Source organism: Cygnus atratus, chromosome 1 (assembly GCF_013377495.2).
Source record: "Cygnus atratus isolate AKBS03 ecotype Queensland, Australia chromosome 1, CAtr_DNAZoo_HiC_assembly, whole genome shotgun sequence".
NCBI classification, from domain to species: Eukaryota; Metazoa; Chordata; class Aves; order Anseriformes; family Anatidae; genus Cygnus; species Cygnus atratus.
Genome location: NC_066362.1, coordinates 79,530,443 through 79,551,784, shown reverse-complemented (window position 1 = coordinate 79,551,784; position 21,342 = coordinate 79,530,443). Strand labels below are relative to the sequence as shown.

The 21,342-nt window shown below is 38.2% G+C and overlaps 1 protein-coding gene across 21 annotated transcripts in view; it reads right to left on the bottom strand.

Annotated features, from left to right (window-relative positions):
• The window catches only part of NRIP1 (nuclear receptor interacting protein 1), a 76,872-nt gene that overhangs the window by 10,882 nt on the left and 44,648 nt on the right, over positions 1–21,342 (bottom strand). For 7 of the 21 annotated variants that reach the window (XM_035540255.2, XM_035540258.2, XM_050708043.1 and 4 more), the window contains 2 exons: positions 13,493–13,541; positions 12,692–12,749 (listed from right to left, as the gene is read on the bottom strand). The exons of 6 other annotated variants lie outside the window; for them this stretch is intronic. The gene's annotated coding sequence lies outside the window, so the exon portion shown is untranslated. Of the gene's footprint in view, positions 1–12,691; positions 12,750–13,492; positions 13,542–17,082; positions 17,173–21,342 lie in introns of all 21 variants that reach the window. 8 more of the 21 variants (XM_035540249.2, XM_050708031.1, XM_035540251.2 and 5 more) reach the window with 2 other exon arrangements.

The window sequence follows — 21,342 nt, the reverse complement described above, 5'->3', positions numbered from 1 at the left end:
TCAGAAATTACATTTCAATGAAAACCATCTCTAAACTTACACCTTATTTGTGATGGGAAGCCTGATAGTAAATTTCAGGGTTTGAAAGCAATCTCACAACTATGCATTTCTAGTAAGTTTTGAACCTAGTATGCTTTTCATTCTCTATCTGATCTAAAGCGTAGTCAAGTAGAAACAGAACCAGCTCTGGAAATTAATGTTTAGCTGGACACTAAGGCAATCATTCAGCAACCCTTTTAAAACATACAGACTAAACCAAAGAAATTCCCTGGACCCACTGAAATGTGCTATTAAATATTATTCCAGAAACTACCTGAAATGAAGGGGGGGGGAGGGAGGGGAGGAACAGGGTGGAGAGAAGTGAAAAGCCCTACAGAAATACATCTCATTTCTCAGTAAGGACTTATTGCAATGAACCTCTAAAATTAGCATCTAATAACTATGAATCTCTAGACCTAAAAATTGTATGTAACTATTGAGAAAGAATTGAGGAACTATAAATTTGATATACTTTCTTTACCATGCAACTATTGTATATGAACTATTTTTTTGTTGTTGTTATTGTTCCAACCCTTTCTTCACAGACTCTCATATCCTACAAATAAACAAAATGCTTGTTTTCTGAGGCTATTTTCAGAACCTACATGAACACAAACCGATCACAGCTCATTAAGTCATGTTTACCTAGACAGAACTAAAGCAGCAGCACGATTCACAGCACAAAAGCTGTAACCTGGCGAGATGCTCCCAAAGTGGAGAGCATACCATGGGAAATCAGTCCTACATCCTTTTAAAAATGCCTAGGGAGAAACTGTGAGCAGAGTAGGAAAATAAGAGAATATTAAAACATACACTAACTATAGAAAACATCGTTGTCCAGAATATTAATTCTACTTTTGCTGTTGTTGGAGCTCTTCTTTGTTTGCAAACAGATATACAGATATACTTATCAGTTGCAAAGATTTCAATGGAATGATAACAATAAACTCTAAGATCCTTTAGTTACCATAAAGTATTAGTGCTTCAAAAGGTAATTAAATTTGAGAACACATCTTCCAGGTTAAAACCACAACATCTGAGCCAACGGCTTTTTCCCATGTGTGTATACACCCACACTTTTTCATTTATTTATTTTTTAAATTGATGAATGCCTCATCTACAAAACCTAAATGGAGACACTAAAACAGCACTTTTGCAGTTAACCAATAGACAATCAGTTGCTGTCATTTAAGAAATTAAAATCGGTTTACAACTTGAACTAGCTAAATTTCATCCTTAAGTCATTTTTCTGATATTTCTGACTAGCATTTCCAGATAAATCTCTCTACTGTGGCCCCCTGTTCCACTTAGCAAATTAACAATGCTAGACTGGTATTATTCAGGCAGGAGAGCTACATGCTCTAACAGAGATAACTGATAAAACTCAATACTGTAGATGTATCTTCTGTAGTCTTAATTCAAGACATTATGGAAAAATCTTACGGTAACTATATTAAGGTATTCGTATAGGAAATTAACAATGGCTAGCAGATCTCCCACATGAACACTCATTAAAAAATATATTATCTAAATTTATGCACATTGTTAAAATGATCAATACAGAGTTTGAGATATGTATATACACACAGATGAAACACTTTTATTAACTGGATTCGAGTCCTTTAATGGTGATTAAATTCATGTGTTAATTTTATTTTCCAATTTTAAGTTGAGCTGAAATCAAAACATGAATTTGTAGAGCTGAAATCAAACTGCTATGTGAAACTAAAATCTTTAATTATTTAATGAATTCAGCATCTTAATGGTTAGAAGAGAAAGGCTCTCACTAGAGCTCACTGCCTGCCCATTCTCATCTTCCCAAATGTAGTGGCTACAGCTCACCACATCAAGCAATGGTTTAGAAAGTTATTTTAATTGTTACAGATTTAAGGAATACAGTACAATGATTGCAGTGGCAGCTTGGGATCCCGGGGTCCAATTACTTGCTGTACTGCAGGCAGGCTCTTTGATTTCTGGTTTTGCTTTTCTGTATTGTATTTTTCTGTATTTTCACAGATAGATTAATAATATATGCAAACTTCAGAAAAATAATTGAGGATATATTATAGGCTGTGGGTTTCTCAACAGCTCCAATAATAGTAGTAAGAAAGTACCTTTTACATAGAATTTTGGATGATTCCTGATCTTTATAAGCTGTCAGCAGTGAGATGCTGCAGAGCACAACGAAGTTATGGTCTACAGAAAGATTCCTAGATGCATTAGGAATGGATACTGCAGGAGAATCATTCAGTGAACTAAACATGAGCATGGCAAGTGAGAGTGGCTGTCCCAGAACTATTTGGTATTGAGCTCAATTTGTATTTCTTTGACTTTAGCAGGCAGGAAGGATGTATTCAGAGTGGTGGTATAAGCACTTCAGTTGGCTTTTTGCTAAGGTTATAAGCAGTGAAAGAGGCCTGATTCATCAACCCACTGTACCAAACCCACAGAGCTGCACAAATGTGCAGGTACTTCAACAGCACTTAAGTACGTGCTTTAAGAGAATCAAGTATTTAAGTGTTTGCTAAATCCCCGCTTTATGTCAGAAATCTATTGAGATGAATGGAGCAGCTGAGACCTCTTCACAGATTTGATTCAGGCTGTCAAGACATTTTGAAGGTTCCATTTGAATTTATTTTTTTTTAAAGGAGAAAAGAGCAAAAGTAATTAGATTACTGAGAAAAATTCAGCAACAGGTGACTTCTTCCACAATTGCACACTAGAGAGCTTGGGAATCAACAAGCCTTCTTCACTACAAATTCATAAAAATGAAACTTGTTCCCTATGATTATAGGATACCACTGAGAAAGCAAAAATAGGCTTCCTCCCAACAGCCTGGCATGTTGTTCATGTCTTCATCGGGCCTACTGACTCCAAAAGACATTTTAAACATGGAAAGGATAGCCGACCGCTTTTAAAAGGCCCTGTCAGGAGAGGGCAGGCCAGGGATCCCGTTGCAGCAGGAGGAGCTGCTGCCAGGCTTTCCCCAGGGGCTCCCCAGGAGAAGCTGGGCCCCCACGTACCTGGGGCCTGGGCTCTTCCCTCAGCACTACCTAGTGCAGTCCTGCTGCGTGCCAGATTACCGGCTGCTCTTCAAAATAACCCTTTGGGTTGCGGTGGGGTTAGCAACAGCAGTAACTTCAGGGCTCTGAAGTATTCACAAGCATAAGAGGCAGGAAAGCCTTTTCCCTGCGGCTTTGTCAGGCTGTGTACTGCCAAACACAAGCGGGGCCTTAGTTTCTCTTGTTCAGAGCTTTAGGCAGCAGAAGGGGGTTGAGTTGAAGGGAAGAATGCCAAACCAGCCCCGCCATGGCCTTCTGACAGTTTCAGCTGCTTAAACAGCTTTAAAAATTCTGCGGAGAACTGGTCCCATAACAGTTGACTCGATAGCTTGAAGAGATGCAGAGAGATAGCATTTTATTAAAGCACACAAAACACTGAGAAATCTTAAGTCATGTAAAACTGTTGTAAACACAGAACCAGCACCACAGCAGACACAAGAAATGTTTATTTTCCTGGGGGAATAAGATAGGACAGGCCCCTGGACTGAAAAATAACCCAGTTGTTCTGGCAATTATGGACTAGTTAGGTTTACTTGGACTTTTGTTTTAAAGCCTGTTGAAGTATAAATGCTAATGAGTGTAGCTGTTAACCGTGGCCCCAGTCACACAAGGAAGGGGCAGCTGTTCATGCATCGTCCCTGTGGGGTGTGAAGCGGGGAATCCAGACATCTAATCTCAGCGTCACTCCGCTCTCAGACTTCACATGGGCTTCTCCACAGTCCGGGAATCTGTGACTCACCCAGACCATGCCATACCACTGCACGGCAATGAGGAGCTTTGGGATGATACATAATATGTCAAGGGGGAATATAATATTTCCACTGTCTGTTTAAATGAGGTGAGGAAATGTCAGAGAGATTTTCATGTTTATGCAGATACCCTTTCAGGGAAGCAGCAGGGCAGACAGGGGACATCTACGCACATGGGAGGAGAGAAGCAGAGTTTGAGGTGTTCCAGCTCCTGATGCAAAGTATTTTTACATGAAAGACCAAAGGCCTGAGCTGTGCTGGCTAACCTGTGACTTTTACAGACCCTGGGGAATTGCTTTTTGCAAAGGAACCCCATTTGACTTGGAGGTGTGCCTCTCCAGGAGAGGGGTCAGTAAGAGCGTAAATGACAGCCATCTGAGAACAGTGGCTGTTGGAGAGAGAGATATGTCGGTACTGCAGCCTGACGTGTACAGAAGACAGGCAAGATAGCTTGGTTGCCAGAGTATGTCTAGCCTGGCGGCAAGGAAGCCCATAGAGCTTAGCCTGAGAAGCAGGGTATAGAATCATAGAATCATTTAGGTTGGAAAAGGTCTCTAAGATCCTCAAGTTGAACCATTAACCAGTGCTGCCAAGTCTACCACTAAACCATGTCCCTAAGCACCACATCCACACATCTTTTGAATATCTCCAGGGACGGTGACTCAACTGCTTCCCTGGGCAGCCTGCTCCAATGCATCACTACTAACACAGTGCTGGTTCCAGCACTCAACCTCTCCCAGCAAAATCCTGCACAACACAGTGTGCAGGCACTCTTAAAACCATAGCGCATGTCAGCCTACCTTAAACTAGTATTTTTTTAATCTAGTAAGTAGAAGCATTGAACTTCACAGAAATGATCATGCTTATGTATGGGAAGACCTCACCTTATTCACGCAACTTTTATTTTACACCTGTAACTGAGTATTTCATGGAAATTTCAGTCAATTCCTCAGCACAGACTCATGCACATGTATTTCTTCTCACAAATACTACTGGAGGAACAGTTCTTTTTGCAACACTTTTACAGAAGTGAAGAATGTCTCCAAGTTCATTTCTTGATCAGGACCTGCTGTCATTTAGACATGAACTCAGAAACACACTCTTTGCCAGTTCTAATATGAAGAGGAACAGATGTTTGGTCTACAGATACCACCTGTGAAGGAACTGAGTATTTGACATCTAAAACTGCTTTATGAAACACTGCTTAATGATCTTTTCTGCTGTTGAAGGCAGGACGGGCAGAAACTAAATGCTAAGACTGAAAAATGAAAACACTCCCTCCTCCAAAGTAAAGGTAGAAATCCCAGGTAGCCCATATCACTAAATCCTAACTAACTTTGGTAGTATTTGGAACAAAGCTCTGAAGTATAGCGTACAGAAAGGCCTTTGTTAATTGAGTCTTCCTATTCAAGACACCAAGAGCAAATGGGCACAAAAAATATACCAAGATCTGATTGTAGGATAGAGGGGTAGATACCAAACAAAATACACTGGTAGGTACAGCAGAACAGACAGAGGATGCATCTTTTCATTCTTTGTAAACCACTTTCATAGCAATTAGCAATTAAAAGAAAACTGACAACCAGATTCCCATTGTCCCTTCCTCCCTACCCCCACAAATGTTTATCACTGATTATACATTTAACTGTGTCAATTCCCCAAGAATGAAACTTGATTAATATACAGTGAAGAAATCAATGTCCTCTTAAGGACAATCGTGCTTTTGAGTTATGATCAATGCGGATAATGCACTTCCACACATCTCTGACCTTCTCTCTTGTTAAAGGAATCTGAAGATACAGCCATTTCTCCACAGCACTACAATAAAATAGTGTATTCCTTGGATTTGGTGGAATAACTGTACATACATGTTCAGTGATTTGTCATGTAAGTAATTTTATGTTATTTTAACCAAGAATTGGTTTCACAAAGGCCAAGCTACACCTGATTAAAAGTGAGGCACAGTTTTTATTGCCAGTAGTGGTTGTGTTCCACTTGGGACCATGTGTCCCATGGCTAGCTGTGAATAAGAGCCACTTCCATGACTTTCAGCAGAATAGGTTTCAACTAACAGAAAACACACACAGTAATTCCACAGTAAGTTGAAGTATAGGATCACACTCATGCAGTTTTCAACTATATGTTTTTTTAAAAAAAAAGTATAAAACCATGTTAAAAGTCCAGGTGATTTTTTATTTTTTTATTTTTTTTTAAGTGAAAGGACAACATAGTTTCTATTTTAATGAGAGACTTCAGCCTTTTGTGGGTCATGTTTCTAAAGGCTAAGGACACAGAAAAAGCTCATATAACTTCTGTTAAGTGGGAAAAGAAAAATCTGCATTAACAAGAAGGTTTCTTGTAGTTCAATTACAATTAAAAAATACATATTTTTTTCTCTAAAGCAGCAATAAAATCAAGCAAAAATGAATATACAACGTAAGAACCAACTTTAGTGAAACCTGGAGAGAAAAAGCTAACAACATCCTGTACAGAATGTCACAAATTCCTCATTTTACCAGTGGGCCAGAGTTAACCTGCAAACATTCATAGCAAATCCCCAACTAAAACAATAAAAACCTTTTAAGTCACATAGATGTATACAGAGATGAATAGACAATTAATGATGCTCTCAAACTTTAGAAACTGGGTTGCAACTCATCCTGAGCCATGAGTCAAATGGACCTAAGTCATGAGTCAAATTGGAACAGTTAAAATGCTGACTTCACTAAAAAACAATGCAAACTATGACTTTGTATACACTGCAACAAAATCGTGGTAGGAACAGTGGAAGGCTGGCAAGGGCAAGTGTTTAACTACCCCTTAATACAAGGGCATGAACTTTGAAGTAATTTCTCAAATTTTATGTTGATAAAAATGACAAGCATTTTAAGCAGAAAGATGATATGCTGTCATGAAGTTGTGGAATAGAGCTTTTACTAATATGTTTTATATCTGCCTTTCATGAGTGCTATATGAAGGACATAATTACAAAATAGCAATATATAACTGTTTATCATTACTGATTGTTCCATTAATGTCAAGAAAGTTGAAATAGGTACTTATACACATTTTAAAACAATATAAAACAAAACACAGATGTGCAATTGATTTTGTGTGTGTGATTTTCCACATGCAAGAACATAACCAGCAAAATGAAAGAGCTATTAAAAATAAACCTATCACCTCTTACTTACATGTAAGCATTAGCTAATTTGGGACCGTCTTTCATAGTACACGTCAAACCAACAATTTCACTAAGCCTTTATAAAGCCATATGCCTACAGTGTCAATTACAAAACCAGCTTCACGTCCATGTTAGCATATGTCTAAAATTAAGCCTGTGCTCAAGAACCCTGCTGAACATGTACAGCACTGGTGAATCATTAACTGTCTACTTGTGAGTCCCATCCCTCTGTAGGAAAAAAAAAGTCAACCTCAGTCACCATGAAGAACTCTAATAAATAAAACAGACTAGTTCAGAAGCTGCACATTTAAAGGCATACAAAAACATGGTTCCACAGGAATTTGTCTGATTTAACCACGAAGCTACTGCCAAAACATGTAGTGTTGTCTTGCTCTATAAATTTTCAGCTGCTTGCTCATGCTCCCTTCCTTACATTGACACATATTCCTACAAAAAGCTCCTACAGGACAAGCAGGACTAAGGACCTCATTGACACCAAAGTGAACCCCAAAGAAGCTGTTGACTGGTTGTTTCACAGTTCTCCATGTGGGGATGTGTGACTGCTGGAGTGGTGTGGGGAAGGACAAAGGACAGGACCTACGTCTATAAGTGCCAAACCACACTTTTGTCAAATGAAAGCAAACAGTATTGCCACTGCTGAGATTCTCTAGATGGAAACCACCATCTCCAGGCAGAATGTCTCTACTGAACACTGAAGAGTTCACTAGTCAGATGAAGATGCCTTTAAGAAGCATCTCCTGAGCAGAATATATATATATATATATATATATATGCATACATATCTCCAATGCGTTCTTTTCAGTCACTGTGAAATTTGAAAAGTTCACTGAAAATAATTCAAATTACTTTTATTTTTTATATTATAGTGAGACATCCCCTGAAGCCGCAGTATAAATCCTATTAAACTGAACTTAGTTTGTCCATCCCAAAAATAGATTTGACATACAAACACAAACACAAGGTCAAGGTCACAGATCAGCAAGAAAGATTACAAAGAGGACTGATGTAAGAGCTGGCATTTGATCAAAACTCCTGAATTATTTATTTATGTAGTATGCTTACCAGAAATACCACATTTTCTTCACATTGGTGCATTACATGTTTTAAGTATTCCCCACCTTTAAGAGCAGCTGACCTGGGCTTATTTATGTTAACAAGAGATGTTAGGCGGGGTATCAAATAAACTAAGGAACAGCTCTTACGTTAAATGAAAACAAAGTGGAAGACACCACTTTTTGCCAACTTTTTTCACTCTATTTAACACATATTAAATCATAAATTTGAAAGGAGAACCCTCTCAGAAGTATAGGACATGGTAGTAACACCACTGCTAAAGAATAAGATTCTCAAGTTTATAACTCTGAGTTACTTAATACAGCAATTGTATATGTGGATGTGCACTCCCAAACACAACACTCGCTCATCTATCCTAACTAGCTGTGAACACAGCATATATTTTTCAATTAAAAAAAAAAGAACCTTGTAACATAAGGTCCCTGCAGAATACAATCAAACTAACCTCTTCTGTAATCAGGACATTTGCCTCTTAGAAAGCTGCTTTAATACTGAACACTGAGTAAGTGAGCAGATTAAACACAGTAGCAACAGTTGAAAGACTCATTAAAACCCAGCAGCTGAAAATAGTTAGCAATGGAGGTCATTTACTGATCTATCCATCCATTCACCCACTCAGTGATACGTTCACAAACCTTTAACCACACGCTGATAAATAATTATTGTACAGGTCATGTCCACCAGACACACCTTCTGACACAGAAGAAAGATGAGGAGTCTTGAGGAACACAATGTCATAATGTTCAAACATGTAACACCATCACAAAGTTTCTGTAACTACATTATAACTAGCAATCTGAAGAACAGGATGGCTTGTACTCTGAGTCTCCACTTTCAACACCAGCAGCTCCGATGTTAGTCTAGACATGACTGGGAGCAGTTTATATTTAGACAGAGCGCTATGTCTATAAATAGGACTGTTCGTGTTGGTATAAAGCTTTCGTTGGAACTCATTTGGGCTAACCTGTTTAACTCATATGTGGGACTCTCAGGCATCACCAGTAAAACCTTTATGTCATTTGACATCCATCTTCATCTCGTTTCTGTTTCAAGATTTGTTTACTGATTTTTCTCAGTCTAATTTTTGTACAGATATTACATTTGTAGCACTCTACCTGTTTGATTGGGTTGGCTCAGTTACTAATGAATAGGCCTTAAAGGAAAAGGGCAAGAAAAATAATGCCAGCTAAGAAGACTGCTCCTTTTTAATAACATCCTTCACATGAGTTAGATTGTCACTCCTTCCAGCTATAGTATTGCCTGAGCTACTGCAGACACACAAATCACTCCTGAAGCCTTGCATGCGAGCTTCTCAGCACAACAGTATAGGTGTTTTTAGCTCTGATACTGATTCATGAGATCTTAAAACAGTCACTGGTTTAAGATCAAACTGAGCTAGGTTTTAGACCTCAGGGCAATGCAATTCTGCTAACCCTTTTCTATCCCCTTTGAGCAAAATGGGAGAAAAGTGGGGTTTGTTTGTTTTTTAAATGGAATTTTTATCTTTCCTATTCTGTAAAAGTTTTGAGAAACTTTCTCAATGCATTGAAATGTTATAAAGAAAAATAAATCTGGTGTCCTTCTACGATGGCGTTACAGCATTAGTGGATAGGTGAAGAGCAACTGACATCATCTACCTGGACTTGTGCAAAGCATTTGACACTGTCCCCCATGAAATCCTTGTCTCTAAATTGGAGAGACATGGATTTGACTGATAGGCCACTTGATGGGTAAGGAACTGGCTGGATGGTTGCACTTGAAGAGCTGCATTCAGTGGCTCAATGTCCAAATGAAGGGAAGGGATGCCATCCAGAGGGGCCTGGACAGGCTTGAGAGGTGGGCCTGTGGGAACCTCATGAAGTTCAACAAGGCCAAGTGCAAGGTCCTACATCTGGGCCAGGATAATCCTGATCACAAATACAAACTGAACAGAGAATGGACTGAGAGCAGCCTTGAAGAGAATGACTTGGGGGTGTTTGTTGATGAGAAGCTCAACATGAGCTGGCAACGTGCACTTGCAGACCAAAAACCAACCATATCCTGGGCTGCATCAAAAGCAGTGTGGCCAGCAGGTCAAGGGAGGTGATTCTCTCCATGCTCTACTCTTGTAAGATCCCATCTGGAGTCCTGAGTTCACCTCTGGGCCCCCCAGCAAAAAAAGGACATGGACATATTAGAACAAGTCCAGAGGAGGTCCACAGGGATGATCAAGGGGCTGGAGCACCCCTCCTATGAAGACAGGTTGACTGAGCTGGAGCCGTTTAGTCTGGAGAAGAGAAGGCTCCAGGGAGACCTTATAGAGACTTTCCAATATCTAAAGGGGGCCTACAGGAAAGCCTGGGGTATCTATTTCTCTATCAGGTAGTGTAGGGATAGGACAAGGGGTAATGGCTTTAAACAAAAAAGGGTTGATTTAGATTAGACATTAGGAAGAAGTTGTTTACTCTGAGGGTGGTGAGGCCCTGGAACAGGCTGCCCAGAGAAGCTGTGGATGCCCCATCCCTCGAGGTGTTCAAGGCCAGGTTGGATGGGGCTTTGAGCAACCTGGTTTAGTGGAAGGTGTCCCTGCCTATGTCAGGGGGCTTGGAATTAAATGATCTTTAAAGGTCCCTTCCAACACAAACCATACTACGATTCTATGAAATAAATCGGGCAATGATTATGATTCAAGATCAAAGGTACCAGAGGTTCATTCAACATCTGCAAATAGTCAGCTGCTTTCTCTCATTTGTCGAGAAAGAAACACACATGAAAAATATACAAGACATTTCACAACCAAAAATATTTAAAGAAACACATTAGTTCATATGTAGTATTTATCTGACACTTTAAACCAAGTCTACCTGGAGCCTAATAGCTTAAGTTTACAAGCACAAAAATTCTAATGCGCAACATTTATTTATTTATTTATTTTATTTATTTTACTTTAATTGAGCTATATTACTGGGAACAATTGCTGGTTCAGTATCACATTAGGTCTCCTCTAATGCTTATGTTATAAAAACTTTCTTTAATCATTATAACCAGATCAAATAAAATTATAACTAAAACAAGTCAGCAGCACTTTTTTTCCTCTTGTTAAATAAAAGTTCACATGCTACATCCTCTGCAGGAGCAGGGGGCTTCAGCTACTTCTCAATTTGGGATCAAACCCCGTCGTTTTCAAGTCAAAGGGATTTTGTACACTGCTGTCAATGGGCAGTGACTATTTTGAGTTTTTCTTACTGTGACAACATAAAGAGAATGCCCAAAACACAATTTTATTTCTATTCAGAGAATCCTGATAGGCAAAACCATAGCACTCAGCTGAGAGCCTAAAAATGTAAATATAGGCCATTTTGAGTGTGCTGCCTTTTAAAAGATGGTAATGACAAACTACAATGAATGACTAGCCAATAGAACAAAAACAAATATGTCAGCTATCACAAAGAAGAAAGTGTTTCTGATCAATTCAGCAGTAAAGTAGTCCACGAGAACAGATTATCTTGAAGCAATGGCTGGCTGCTCATGACTGATTTTGCAAAGGTACTATTTTAATTTTATTTTTAAAGAAATATTGTGTTTACATGCGAAACATCGAATCAAGAAGTATTTTAAAATATTCAAAATGTCAGTTAGATGAATGGTTTAATAGTAACTCCTCTGCATTTTCTTTTTACTTATTTATTTTTACTAATAAATTAGATCTTAGGTCTGTGTTTGTTGTTTTTTTGTTGTTGTTGTTTGTTTGTTTTTTAATCTTTATAGGGCATCAAAATAATGGAAAGATTATGTACATATACCAATTCATGCATCAGAGAAACATTAAATTTTATGCAACATACATTAATGTTGCAGAATTTTGCAGAATTAGGCACCTGGATAGATGGATATATACCACACTGAAAAACAGTAACAGACCACCAGTTTAAGAATCCTGACTAATAAAGTTGAAGCTCTAAAAGTTAATGCAAACTGTTTCACATTGAAGATTCAAATATTTTTCCTACTATAACCAGTTAAGATTTCCTTTTCCAAACTAGACCCGCAAGGTTGATTATTCCAGCTTGCCTGTTCCTTAAGTTGTTCAACACACACCAACCGTAACAAGTGATCTGGTATCTCACAAGCTGGAAGTCTGATACCAATTCATCATCTAACAAAAAAAGCTAGTGGTAACAATGAAAGACAATGGAAGCCGGGTAATAAATCCCCTTCTGTAAACCTTCTCAGTTTTGAGGGCAGGGATGGAGAACAACACAGGAATATCTCAAAATTGTAATTAGAGTTTTAGTATGTTTACTTAATGTCTGTTGATAAAGTGCAGAGAGAAGAAAATTTTCACAAAACTAGAGAACTCTGTCATGAACGTAGTAAATAAACACAAATCTTCAAGTTATCATAAACTATGTGTTATGTAGTAAAGTCGTTATCTAACAGTTAGTATCCAAACCCACAACTCTATCAATTCAGCCAAGCAGGCTAGATACTATTTGCAGCTTAATCTGCCCTGGTCAAGATCTGAGCATGGCTGAAGGGTCACAATCCTTTGTGTTACACAAAGCCGTCTTTCCTTGACGTACCTTGCAGAATCGTTTCCCAGCTCAATATACCAGCATCAATAAGTAACTCCGGTGTTTTCTGGATCAACAGATAGTAAGGCATTGTCAGTGACCTGAATATAACTGATAAGTTTCATTGGCTGCACATGTTCTTACTAGCCTGTAATATAAATATATATATATATATATATATTTTTTTTTTTTTAAAGAGCATTTATAAGAATCCTGCCATAAAGCTAGAGGTTTTTGTTCAACCTCCATTGCTAAATTTGGTCAATGAATAATACCAAAGAACTTCATTGAAGATTACATCAACCTGGTATCTTTCAACAGCAGTTCAGGTTCATACATACCTGCAGAACCTAACAGGACTGCAAGATGACTCACAGATACCAAATTAATGCAGAAGTGAATCATGCTGGACAGCTGAGGTGCAAGCCAAACTGTGCAACAAAGAAAGACCAGTAGGGATAGGAGGGGAGCAGCCGCCACTTGTCTCAAACAGTATTTATACCCTAAAAGCATACAATTTAAAATCCATTTGTCAAGAAAAGGCGAGAAGTTCTGGGGGTCAGGTGATGATGTCTTTAGCTTCCCAGGATACTTCTAGCAGATTGCTGAATAGGGTGCCAAGCTAACAATCTCATGAGAAAGAGATCAAGGACTATCTAGGCATGTGAAATAAACCATCACCTGGCTCAGAATTCTTAGGAGGGAAAAGGTCTAAAGCTTGTGTGAATTAGATATAGTTACGAATCCATGCCTGAGATGAAAAAATACAGTGTAAAAAAGCTTCTTAAGTTCATGGACAGAAACTCATACCTTGAAAGTGTCAATGCTGGAACTCTGTGAATCTGCTTTTCACTCCACCCTGCCAAAAATAAATACATTAGAATCAGGATGTGGAAAATGAAGATGGAAAACAATTTTATTTCCACTTTAACAGTAAAGTCATTCTGTTAGTTCACTATTAGCCCATGAAAGGGAGACTATCTTACTTAAGAACACATCAACAGGCTAGACTAAAATAGAGTTTCCCCCTAAAGCTGGTTATGCTTGTGGTCAGTTTCTGACAATAACAGAGCTTGACCACTGTATAAGAGCTGAACGACATGATAAAGGTAGCATTAAAGGTAGCGTGACATAGAAGGGATGGGTCTCCTCACCTCATTAATATTATCCATTTTGTCCCAAAAAAAAGTTGTTAAGAGGAGATTATTATTATTCTGACATTCCTGCTATCCACTTACTCATGATGACTTACAAAAACAAAGACGTATTCTGCTTTTCTAAAGTTTTACTTGTCTCTTCCTTAAGTTACTTTCATTCAGCTTTCTCTCAAATCCCTACAATTCCACATTACGAACATCCAGCAACCCTTCCGCACCACACAAAGCACAGCTGTTACTGTAATCCTTCCTCTCAACACACACTGACTGTATAACCCTTCACTTCAATTGTTTTTCTCTTGCTTTAGATGAGGTTTAAAATTTATCATCCAAGTTATACATACATTAATAACTCTTTCATTTCTACCCACATAGCCTAACCACTTATTGCATCCCTCTTCCTTCTTCTCGTTTCCACAAACACCCATTTTAATCGAAATATACAGGTACCTTTCACACAGGAAATTCCATTATGCTCCTGCACTGCTCCCCAGACAAAAATCAGCTACAATCTTGAGGCTTACTCTCAACAACAGTAAGTCATCATAGCAAAAATTAATTCAAATCCACCAAAATACCTCCAGGAAAACCACATGCCAAAACACAGATGATGTATGTTGCTTGCCTTTCTTCACAGATTCACACCCTACTATTTGTCCTCTTTCCTTCATCATAGTCTATACCAAGTTTAAAATCAATACATCTTCACCCATGAGATGCTGAGAGTATGAATAATTTGAGTTCAGCTGGACAACAGCTAGATAAAGCCTTAGAGCAAGCCTGGCCTCCAGAATAAGTGTTTTCCCTTCCTTAGGAGAGAAGAAAAGAAGTAAATGCCTGTATTGTTTTTGCAGCAGTATAACCATACATGTTGCTGTAACAATGCAGCAATGTTTCAATGCACTTGATAGCTTTCTTTTTACCACATGTGATTGGAAGGGAAGGGAAGAGTAAGACAGAAAAATATCAACACACCAAAATAGGAATGATAAGGAGGAAAGGGTACAGAAGGGCTAAAATTTACCATGAAAGGGCTCCCATTCTCTTGAGCTGCTGATCTTAAAAGGAGTTAGCAGCAAGAGCTTTCCCTTCCCTAGCTGGCAAAATGAAAATCCCCCTGCCCTGTTGCAAGCTGTTTTCACTTCAGAGAGCACTGGTCAAAGACAGACCAGAAAGACCAGATGAGGAAAGGGAACACTGCTCCTAGAAAAACTTACTTTCAGAATGACAACATTTAGTTATTTATTTATTTTAATCATGACAGAAAATGGTGCCAAAAACAACATGAACAAGGAAATTTTTGAGGAGGAACTTGAAAGCAGAGAAAGTACCTGTCCCAAGGAGCGGTTAAACATAAACCCAGACCACATTCAGTGAAACAAAGGAAGCTTTCTGTCTCGGCTGCCTTAATAAAATAACCTTCTGAGCCCAAACAGCAGACTTACATTCTGTGAGTTCATCTCCCGCGCCCCCTTTTTTTTTCCTGAACATATTTTCTCCTTCCACTGCTTAAATCAGAGAGATTGGATTTACTGGGTCTAGCTCAGATTTCAGATTTGCTGCTAATAAAACTTAACCTGACTTCCTTCCAAAGTCCCTTTGGTGTCTCTCTACTAAATCATGTAAACCAGAGTATCGCTTGTAGCACTTCTGAAGGTGAACAGTTTGGCTTACCAAGAATAACCTACTGGGATGCCAATTTCACTTGCCTTCTTTATATTCTGCCAGGTTTATGAGAACAAGTCTGTCTGTGCTTGACATTTGCTGGGATACACTGTCTGGCATAATTACTATTGTAAAACATTTTATATTCCCATAAATTCAGACTATAACCCCAAAGTGATTACAAACTAAGACCAGATACCGGCATAACTAAGCAGAAAAGAAGGTTTGAAAGGAAAAAAAGTAGATTTAAGGAAGAAAAGCGGCAACAGTTAAGTGAAGGCATAGATGTTATCCAAGCTACCTGGGAAGCTGTCTCACAAGCAGTGTCCTGAACAGTAAGAAAAAGAAGAGCAGGAACAAGATTACATAGGATACTGCAGGCTGCAGAAAGAAAGCAGCAGCCCATTTCATTAAAATATAAAGCCAGAGGTGAAATTCTAGGTAGCTTAGTTCCTAAAATATCAGACGCATTTCTTCACCATTGTAGAAAGTGTTTCCACTGAACTGCAGTAAACACTGTGGTGCAATGCATACAGATGAAAAGTCAAAATCTTCAGATGTTAGCATTAGTTTTATTCTGATCTTGACTAACAGAACAGGAGGAAGGATTGAAAGATCTAAAACATCTTGACTCCATAATCTGCTGCTGAGAAAGGGAAGGCAGATGAGGGTAGAAGCAGTAAGTTACTACCTGTTAAATCACCACTCAGACCAAATGAATCAATTCATATTCGGAAAAAAATCCAAAAAGAAAATTTTAGACTAAACACTTTTTTAAATTTGCTTCTACATGTGAAAAGCAAAATGTACACTGAATGCAAATTGTTTTGTCAGCTGCCCAATAAATATGAGCCATTCAAAAGAACATGGAACAACAGCATGTGCCTTTTTGCTCACACATCTGAACACAGTACTGAAAACACATCAATTTTTTCCACGAGTTATTTTTATTCACCTTTGATTACCTTTCTTTAAAGCAAATAGATATTGTCAAAGAGCAAGCATGATCCTCACAGTTATCAATCACGTGAAAAGTAATAGTATTTACAACAGCTTTGCACATCCAAAAACCAGACTATTCCATGGAGATATTCAAGTAACATTTTTTGTTGCTCCAAGCAATGCCACTAAAACTGCTCTTGTTAAACATCTCTCTTTGACTAGCAGATTTGATTGAGTTTAATTTTTGCATAGTAAAACTCATCCAGCCATTTTTAATTCCAAATTGGTTTGCACTCCATTGTGACTAGCTGAACACTACAAAAACCTTTTGACAGTGACTTCATAAGCCTTGCAGAACACAAGAAATGCTCTTAGAAGCATGAGACTGTTGATAAAAGACTTTTTCCTCCATTGTCTGTACTGTCAGCTTTAACTGTGCAAGAGTCCATACTTACAAATTACACGAAACGTGCATCTGAACTACCCTTCCATGAAATGAAAAAATTCTCCAAATAATAGTCACAGGTAAAACAGCTGAGAAGAAGAAAGTGTCTGAAGCAGAACATCCTGAGCAGCTTGTTTTTCCTTAATGAAACATACAACCACAATTTAAAAACTCCATAATAAAAAACAAACCTGGTATACTCCACCACCAAGCTGCAGATAATAAAGAAGCATCCTAACTGTAGAACAAATTTTCATAAGCTATCCATCCACTACATGAGTCTGGAAAAGAAGAAAATCTCAAGCTATTTAAGACTTCCGTGAACTAAAGAAATTAAATTCCATATTATTTATACACGTAGTGAGATCATAAAAAAACACAAGCAAATAATAATAATAATAAAAATGAAGAAGTATTTCAGCTACCAAAGACCTATTTCAATCTGACACCGAAATATCCAATATTAGATTGCTGCCGCTCATTGCGCACTGATCATAGTAATTTCTCTCCATTGTTGTTCACCCAGACCCCGATCATGTGCACTGTATGCATCTAAGCCATGTTGGAGGCTATTGGGCACTATTAAAATTGCAAGAAGTGTTATTCTGTTTTTGTAAAAAACAGAACACCTTACAAATAACATGCATTTCACCATTTTTTTTATTTATTTTTTTTTTTTTTTTTTACTCTTTCTAGCTCATCTGCCATGCTGAAACAGTCCTAATGAGCTGGCCAGAGCCTATTGAGTTTATTGGAGCTGGAAGGACCACTGCACAGCAGAGAGTTTTGCAGCAGTGGATCTTCTCATCCACTGTCCACTTTCAGCCTCTTTCCTACCCAAGAACAATGAAGTCCGTTTTGAAAGGTCCTTGCTTCTGGATAAAAAGCATGTATAAATGTGTATACACATACTTAAACACTTCCTTTCAGGATAGATCCATTTTTATTTCCTTGCTTTAGAAAGCTGTCAAAGTCTGCTTTTTAGTGGTCTAATTCAGCTGCAATACATTCAGCTTTAGATTGCTAGGACGGATTAGACACAGTTTGTGAATTCATCCACACATACACAAATGTATAAACAGAACTCCAGTAGTCCATGCTCAAAGTGGAGCTACAAAGGAAAGGTGAGTGAAGCTGAAGGAGCAAAAGTGAATTCACATAGGTGGCTTTTCTCAGAGCTGCTGAACTGCTCAGTGGTGCCCAGGTCCTGGAACCCTGAATTCTGCCACATTTGACCGAGATGATCCTGTGAATGTTGCATCAGTAACTAGAACTAAGCCTGCAGAAACGCGTTTGCCTCCCATTTAAACAGAGCCAAAAGGATAGGAAGTATATTCACCTCTTAAAAATAAACACGAACATGTTTCCTTTTGAGTTCTTAGAAGCTCAAATTTCAGCTTTGGAGCTGGCAAGAGTGGCTTCAAAGGACATTTTAAATTGATCTTAGAGTTGTATTCAAATCAGAAGTTTCCAAACTGACCAAGCCTACTAAAAAACTTAGTTACTGTGGTTATTCATTTTTAGAACTTGCAGATACCTGCCATACTTAACCCTTTCCAGAGGGTGAGAAAATACATCAAGTAACTGCCATCAGCTTCACAAAAAATGCAAGTTTGGGAGGAGTAGCGGTATTTCAAACCCTAACTGCTAATAGGCAGTGCCACCTAAGGTTGATGTTATAGAAGCAAAGATCCATAAAAGAGAGTTAGAAAAGACAAAAGATGGTTGGAACTTTTAATAAGCTCCAAGGTTTCCAAATTTTCCAAATGGCTTCAGTAGAATAGATTGAACAAAGAAGAGGATTATTAATCTTGCCTGCTCTAAATCATTTACCATGATAGCAACAGGGCATTCATGCTACTGCCAGAAACAAGTCTCAATTCTTTCTATGACTATACAACGAGAACATCTTTAAAAAACACTTTTTTTTTTTTAAGTGCAGTTTTGCACTTCCTTATCTTACCACACTTGCCCCTGCAAGTAACCCTGATCATGCTTTTATTAATGGTTACACTTTAATCATTCAAACTGATTCTGCTGCTGCAGATGCTCTGTCCAGTAGTCAGGAAAAACAATGCTGGAGTTTATTTCATCAGGCCTTGAAAAACCCTCCCTCATCACCATGATGGAGTATCAGCAACACTTAATTTTCAGGGAAAGTTAACCAACATGATAGACAAAATAATTCCCTCAGGAGGTTTAGCAGCAGTCTCAGGTCAGTACACAAGGCCATTAATTACACAACTGCCTTTAGCATTAAGAGGAATCTGGTAACTACAGCACTTACTGAGTTAAGACTACCTTCAATATCTGCACACAAAATCTGTTTACTTAGAAAAGTTATGCAACACCTCAACTTCCTTTTCTTTACCGTGCTAAAGCATGATAACAGAAGGACAGGGGGTGGCGATGGGGAACAGGCATTTCACAGCCTCAAGGAGGGCACAACTACCTTTCAAAAAGCGCCTAAACTAGAATTCTCTTCTAAAATCTGCCCAACTTGATGATGTGTTCAAGCATCAACTCCAGCTTAATACTTGATTAAATACCTCCAGAGGAAAGACTTTGCTACACAGTTAACCAATGGTGGAATCAACTGCCTGCCTCCATTGTAAGTAAGACTGCTTTTCAAACATGATTTTATATGTTCTTTCTAATAGAACAGTCCACTCCAGTACAAGTTTTAGTCGGAAACCGTCATGCAGATTTTAGTGTTTTCAGGCACGCTGATTCAGTAAAGCTGGCAGTACAAGTTTTAATTCTGCAGACAGCCTTCTACTTTCCATTTAAAAGAACAAACCCAGACAAATCACATGCTATCCATGCTGACATATTCCATGGCACTAGCAAAACTAAGATACCAAAAGCACGCACCATCTTTCCTCTTAACTGTGAGCTCAGGAGCCTACCTCATATCTCCGTTGATACACTAATGATTGGGGGGGGGTGGGAGGGAATAAAACCACAACTCCCAAAACTGGATTTACTACTACTACAAAAAAAGAGAGTTATAAGAAGTCTTAAAGCAGTCAGAGCAATCCTGACTGTTAAAATGTTTTCAAGGACTTGGATTTAATTGCATGTCATTTTCTTTTCCTCTAATCATTTATTTAAAGTCACAGGTTGAATTATTTATGAACAAAAGTTAATTGCATTGAAATGCAGTATTGCCTTGTATTTATTTAGCATCTTCTTTAGAACTCAGAACCTTCCACTAACTAGTTAAAGTCTACAAATGTCAATACAGAATTTAAGATGCAATTTAACCATTTCTGCATTAGCACTGCAATTAACTTTCAATACCTTGTTAAATATGGCCAATTCCTTTTATCTTGTGAACTGCTGTGTAAATTGTGCAACTTTTTTTTTTAAATTGACTTTTTTTTTCTAAATGTTACAACATGTGTTTACACAATTTTCCAAAAGAATTCCAGGAGAGAAGAAAAGCTCACTAACAAAACATTTGCTTTAAGTAAGTTTTGATTAATTAGTTTTAATGAAATTAGTCATCATTTGAGTACAAACAATCACAACACAGCATCTGGGGTTCTCAGAAATTTTCTTAGCTATCAGAGGATCTAGATGATAAACAACTTACATGCATAAGGCCGTATTCATACCCTTCGCAAGGTGTAAAATGTAAGCTCGAGCTTACACTCATAAATATACCACACATCTATAAAGTGTTAATCTTGAGTCTGCAAGGCCATATGACGGAAGTAACTATTATAGTGCATGACTGCTCTTCAGCATACAGTGCTTCCTAAGTCCTTCATTTCCTTAAAGCAAGCCATTTACTTGTCACCTGCCCAGACAATGTGCAGAGAGAGGATTTCAGATTCATCTGTGGCTCGTGTATAATGATAACACACTTGGAAAGGTGGATTTTCATTTCCTCTTCAAGTTATTAGATTAGGTTTGCATCCAGATTTAAATGTCCAGGACAAGTCTGCCACCTGTCCTAAACTTAATTAGTTGGGAATGTCTACATGACAAGAGCAGACACTTCAGATGTTTTGGAATGACCACAAGCAAACATCCAAATAATCACAAACACAACTTCAGGGATGCCAAGAATGAAGCACTATGCACAGCTCTCTGTGAAACAGCCTGAATCTTATTAAAGGAGCACTTCATACTTCACAAACACAAAACCAAGATCAGCAGAGCATCTATAAAACCAGAGAATCAACTGTGTAAAGTCTGCAACAGAGTTGAGAAAATGAAGAGTGCTAAGTTTCTCTTTAAAAAATGGGTGCGTATTTACATGGTTGGAGGAAGAAGGACTGAAGGCTGAAATACTGTAAAGACTTCTCAGCTTTGTTCTTGTCCTGTTTATCATTAATAGCATGTCTAAGATTTCCCTACCTTTACACATTCCCTCACATACCCCTCCATGCAAGACCAGTGCAGCAGATCAAAAACTGGGAAAAAAAGCTATTTTCATTTAA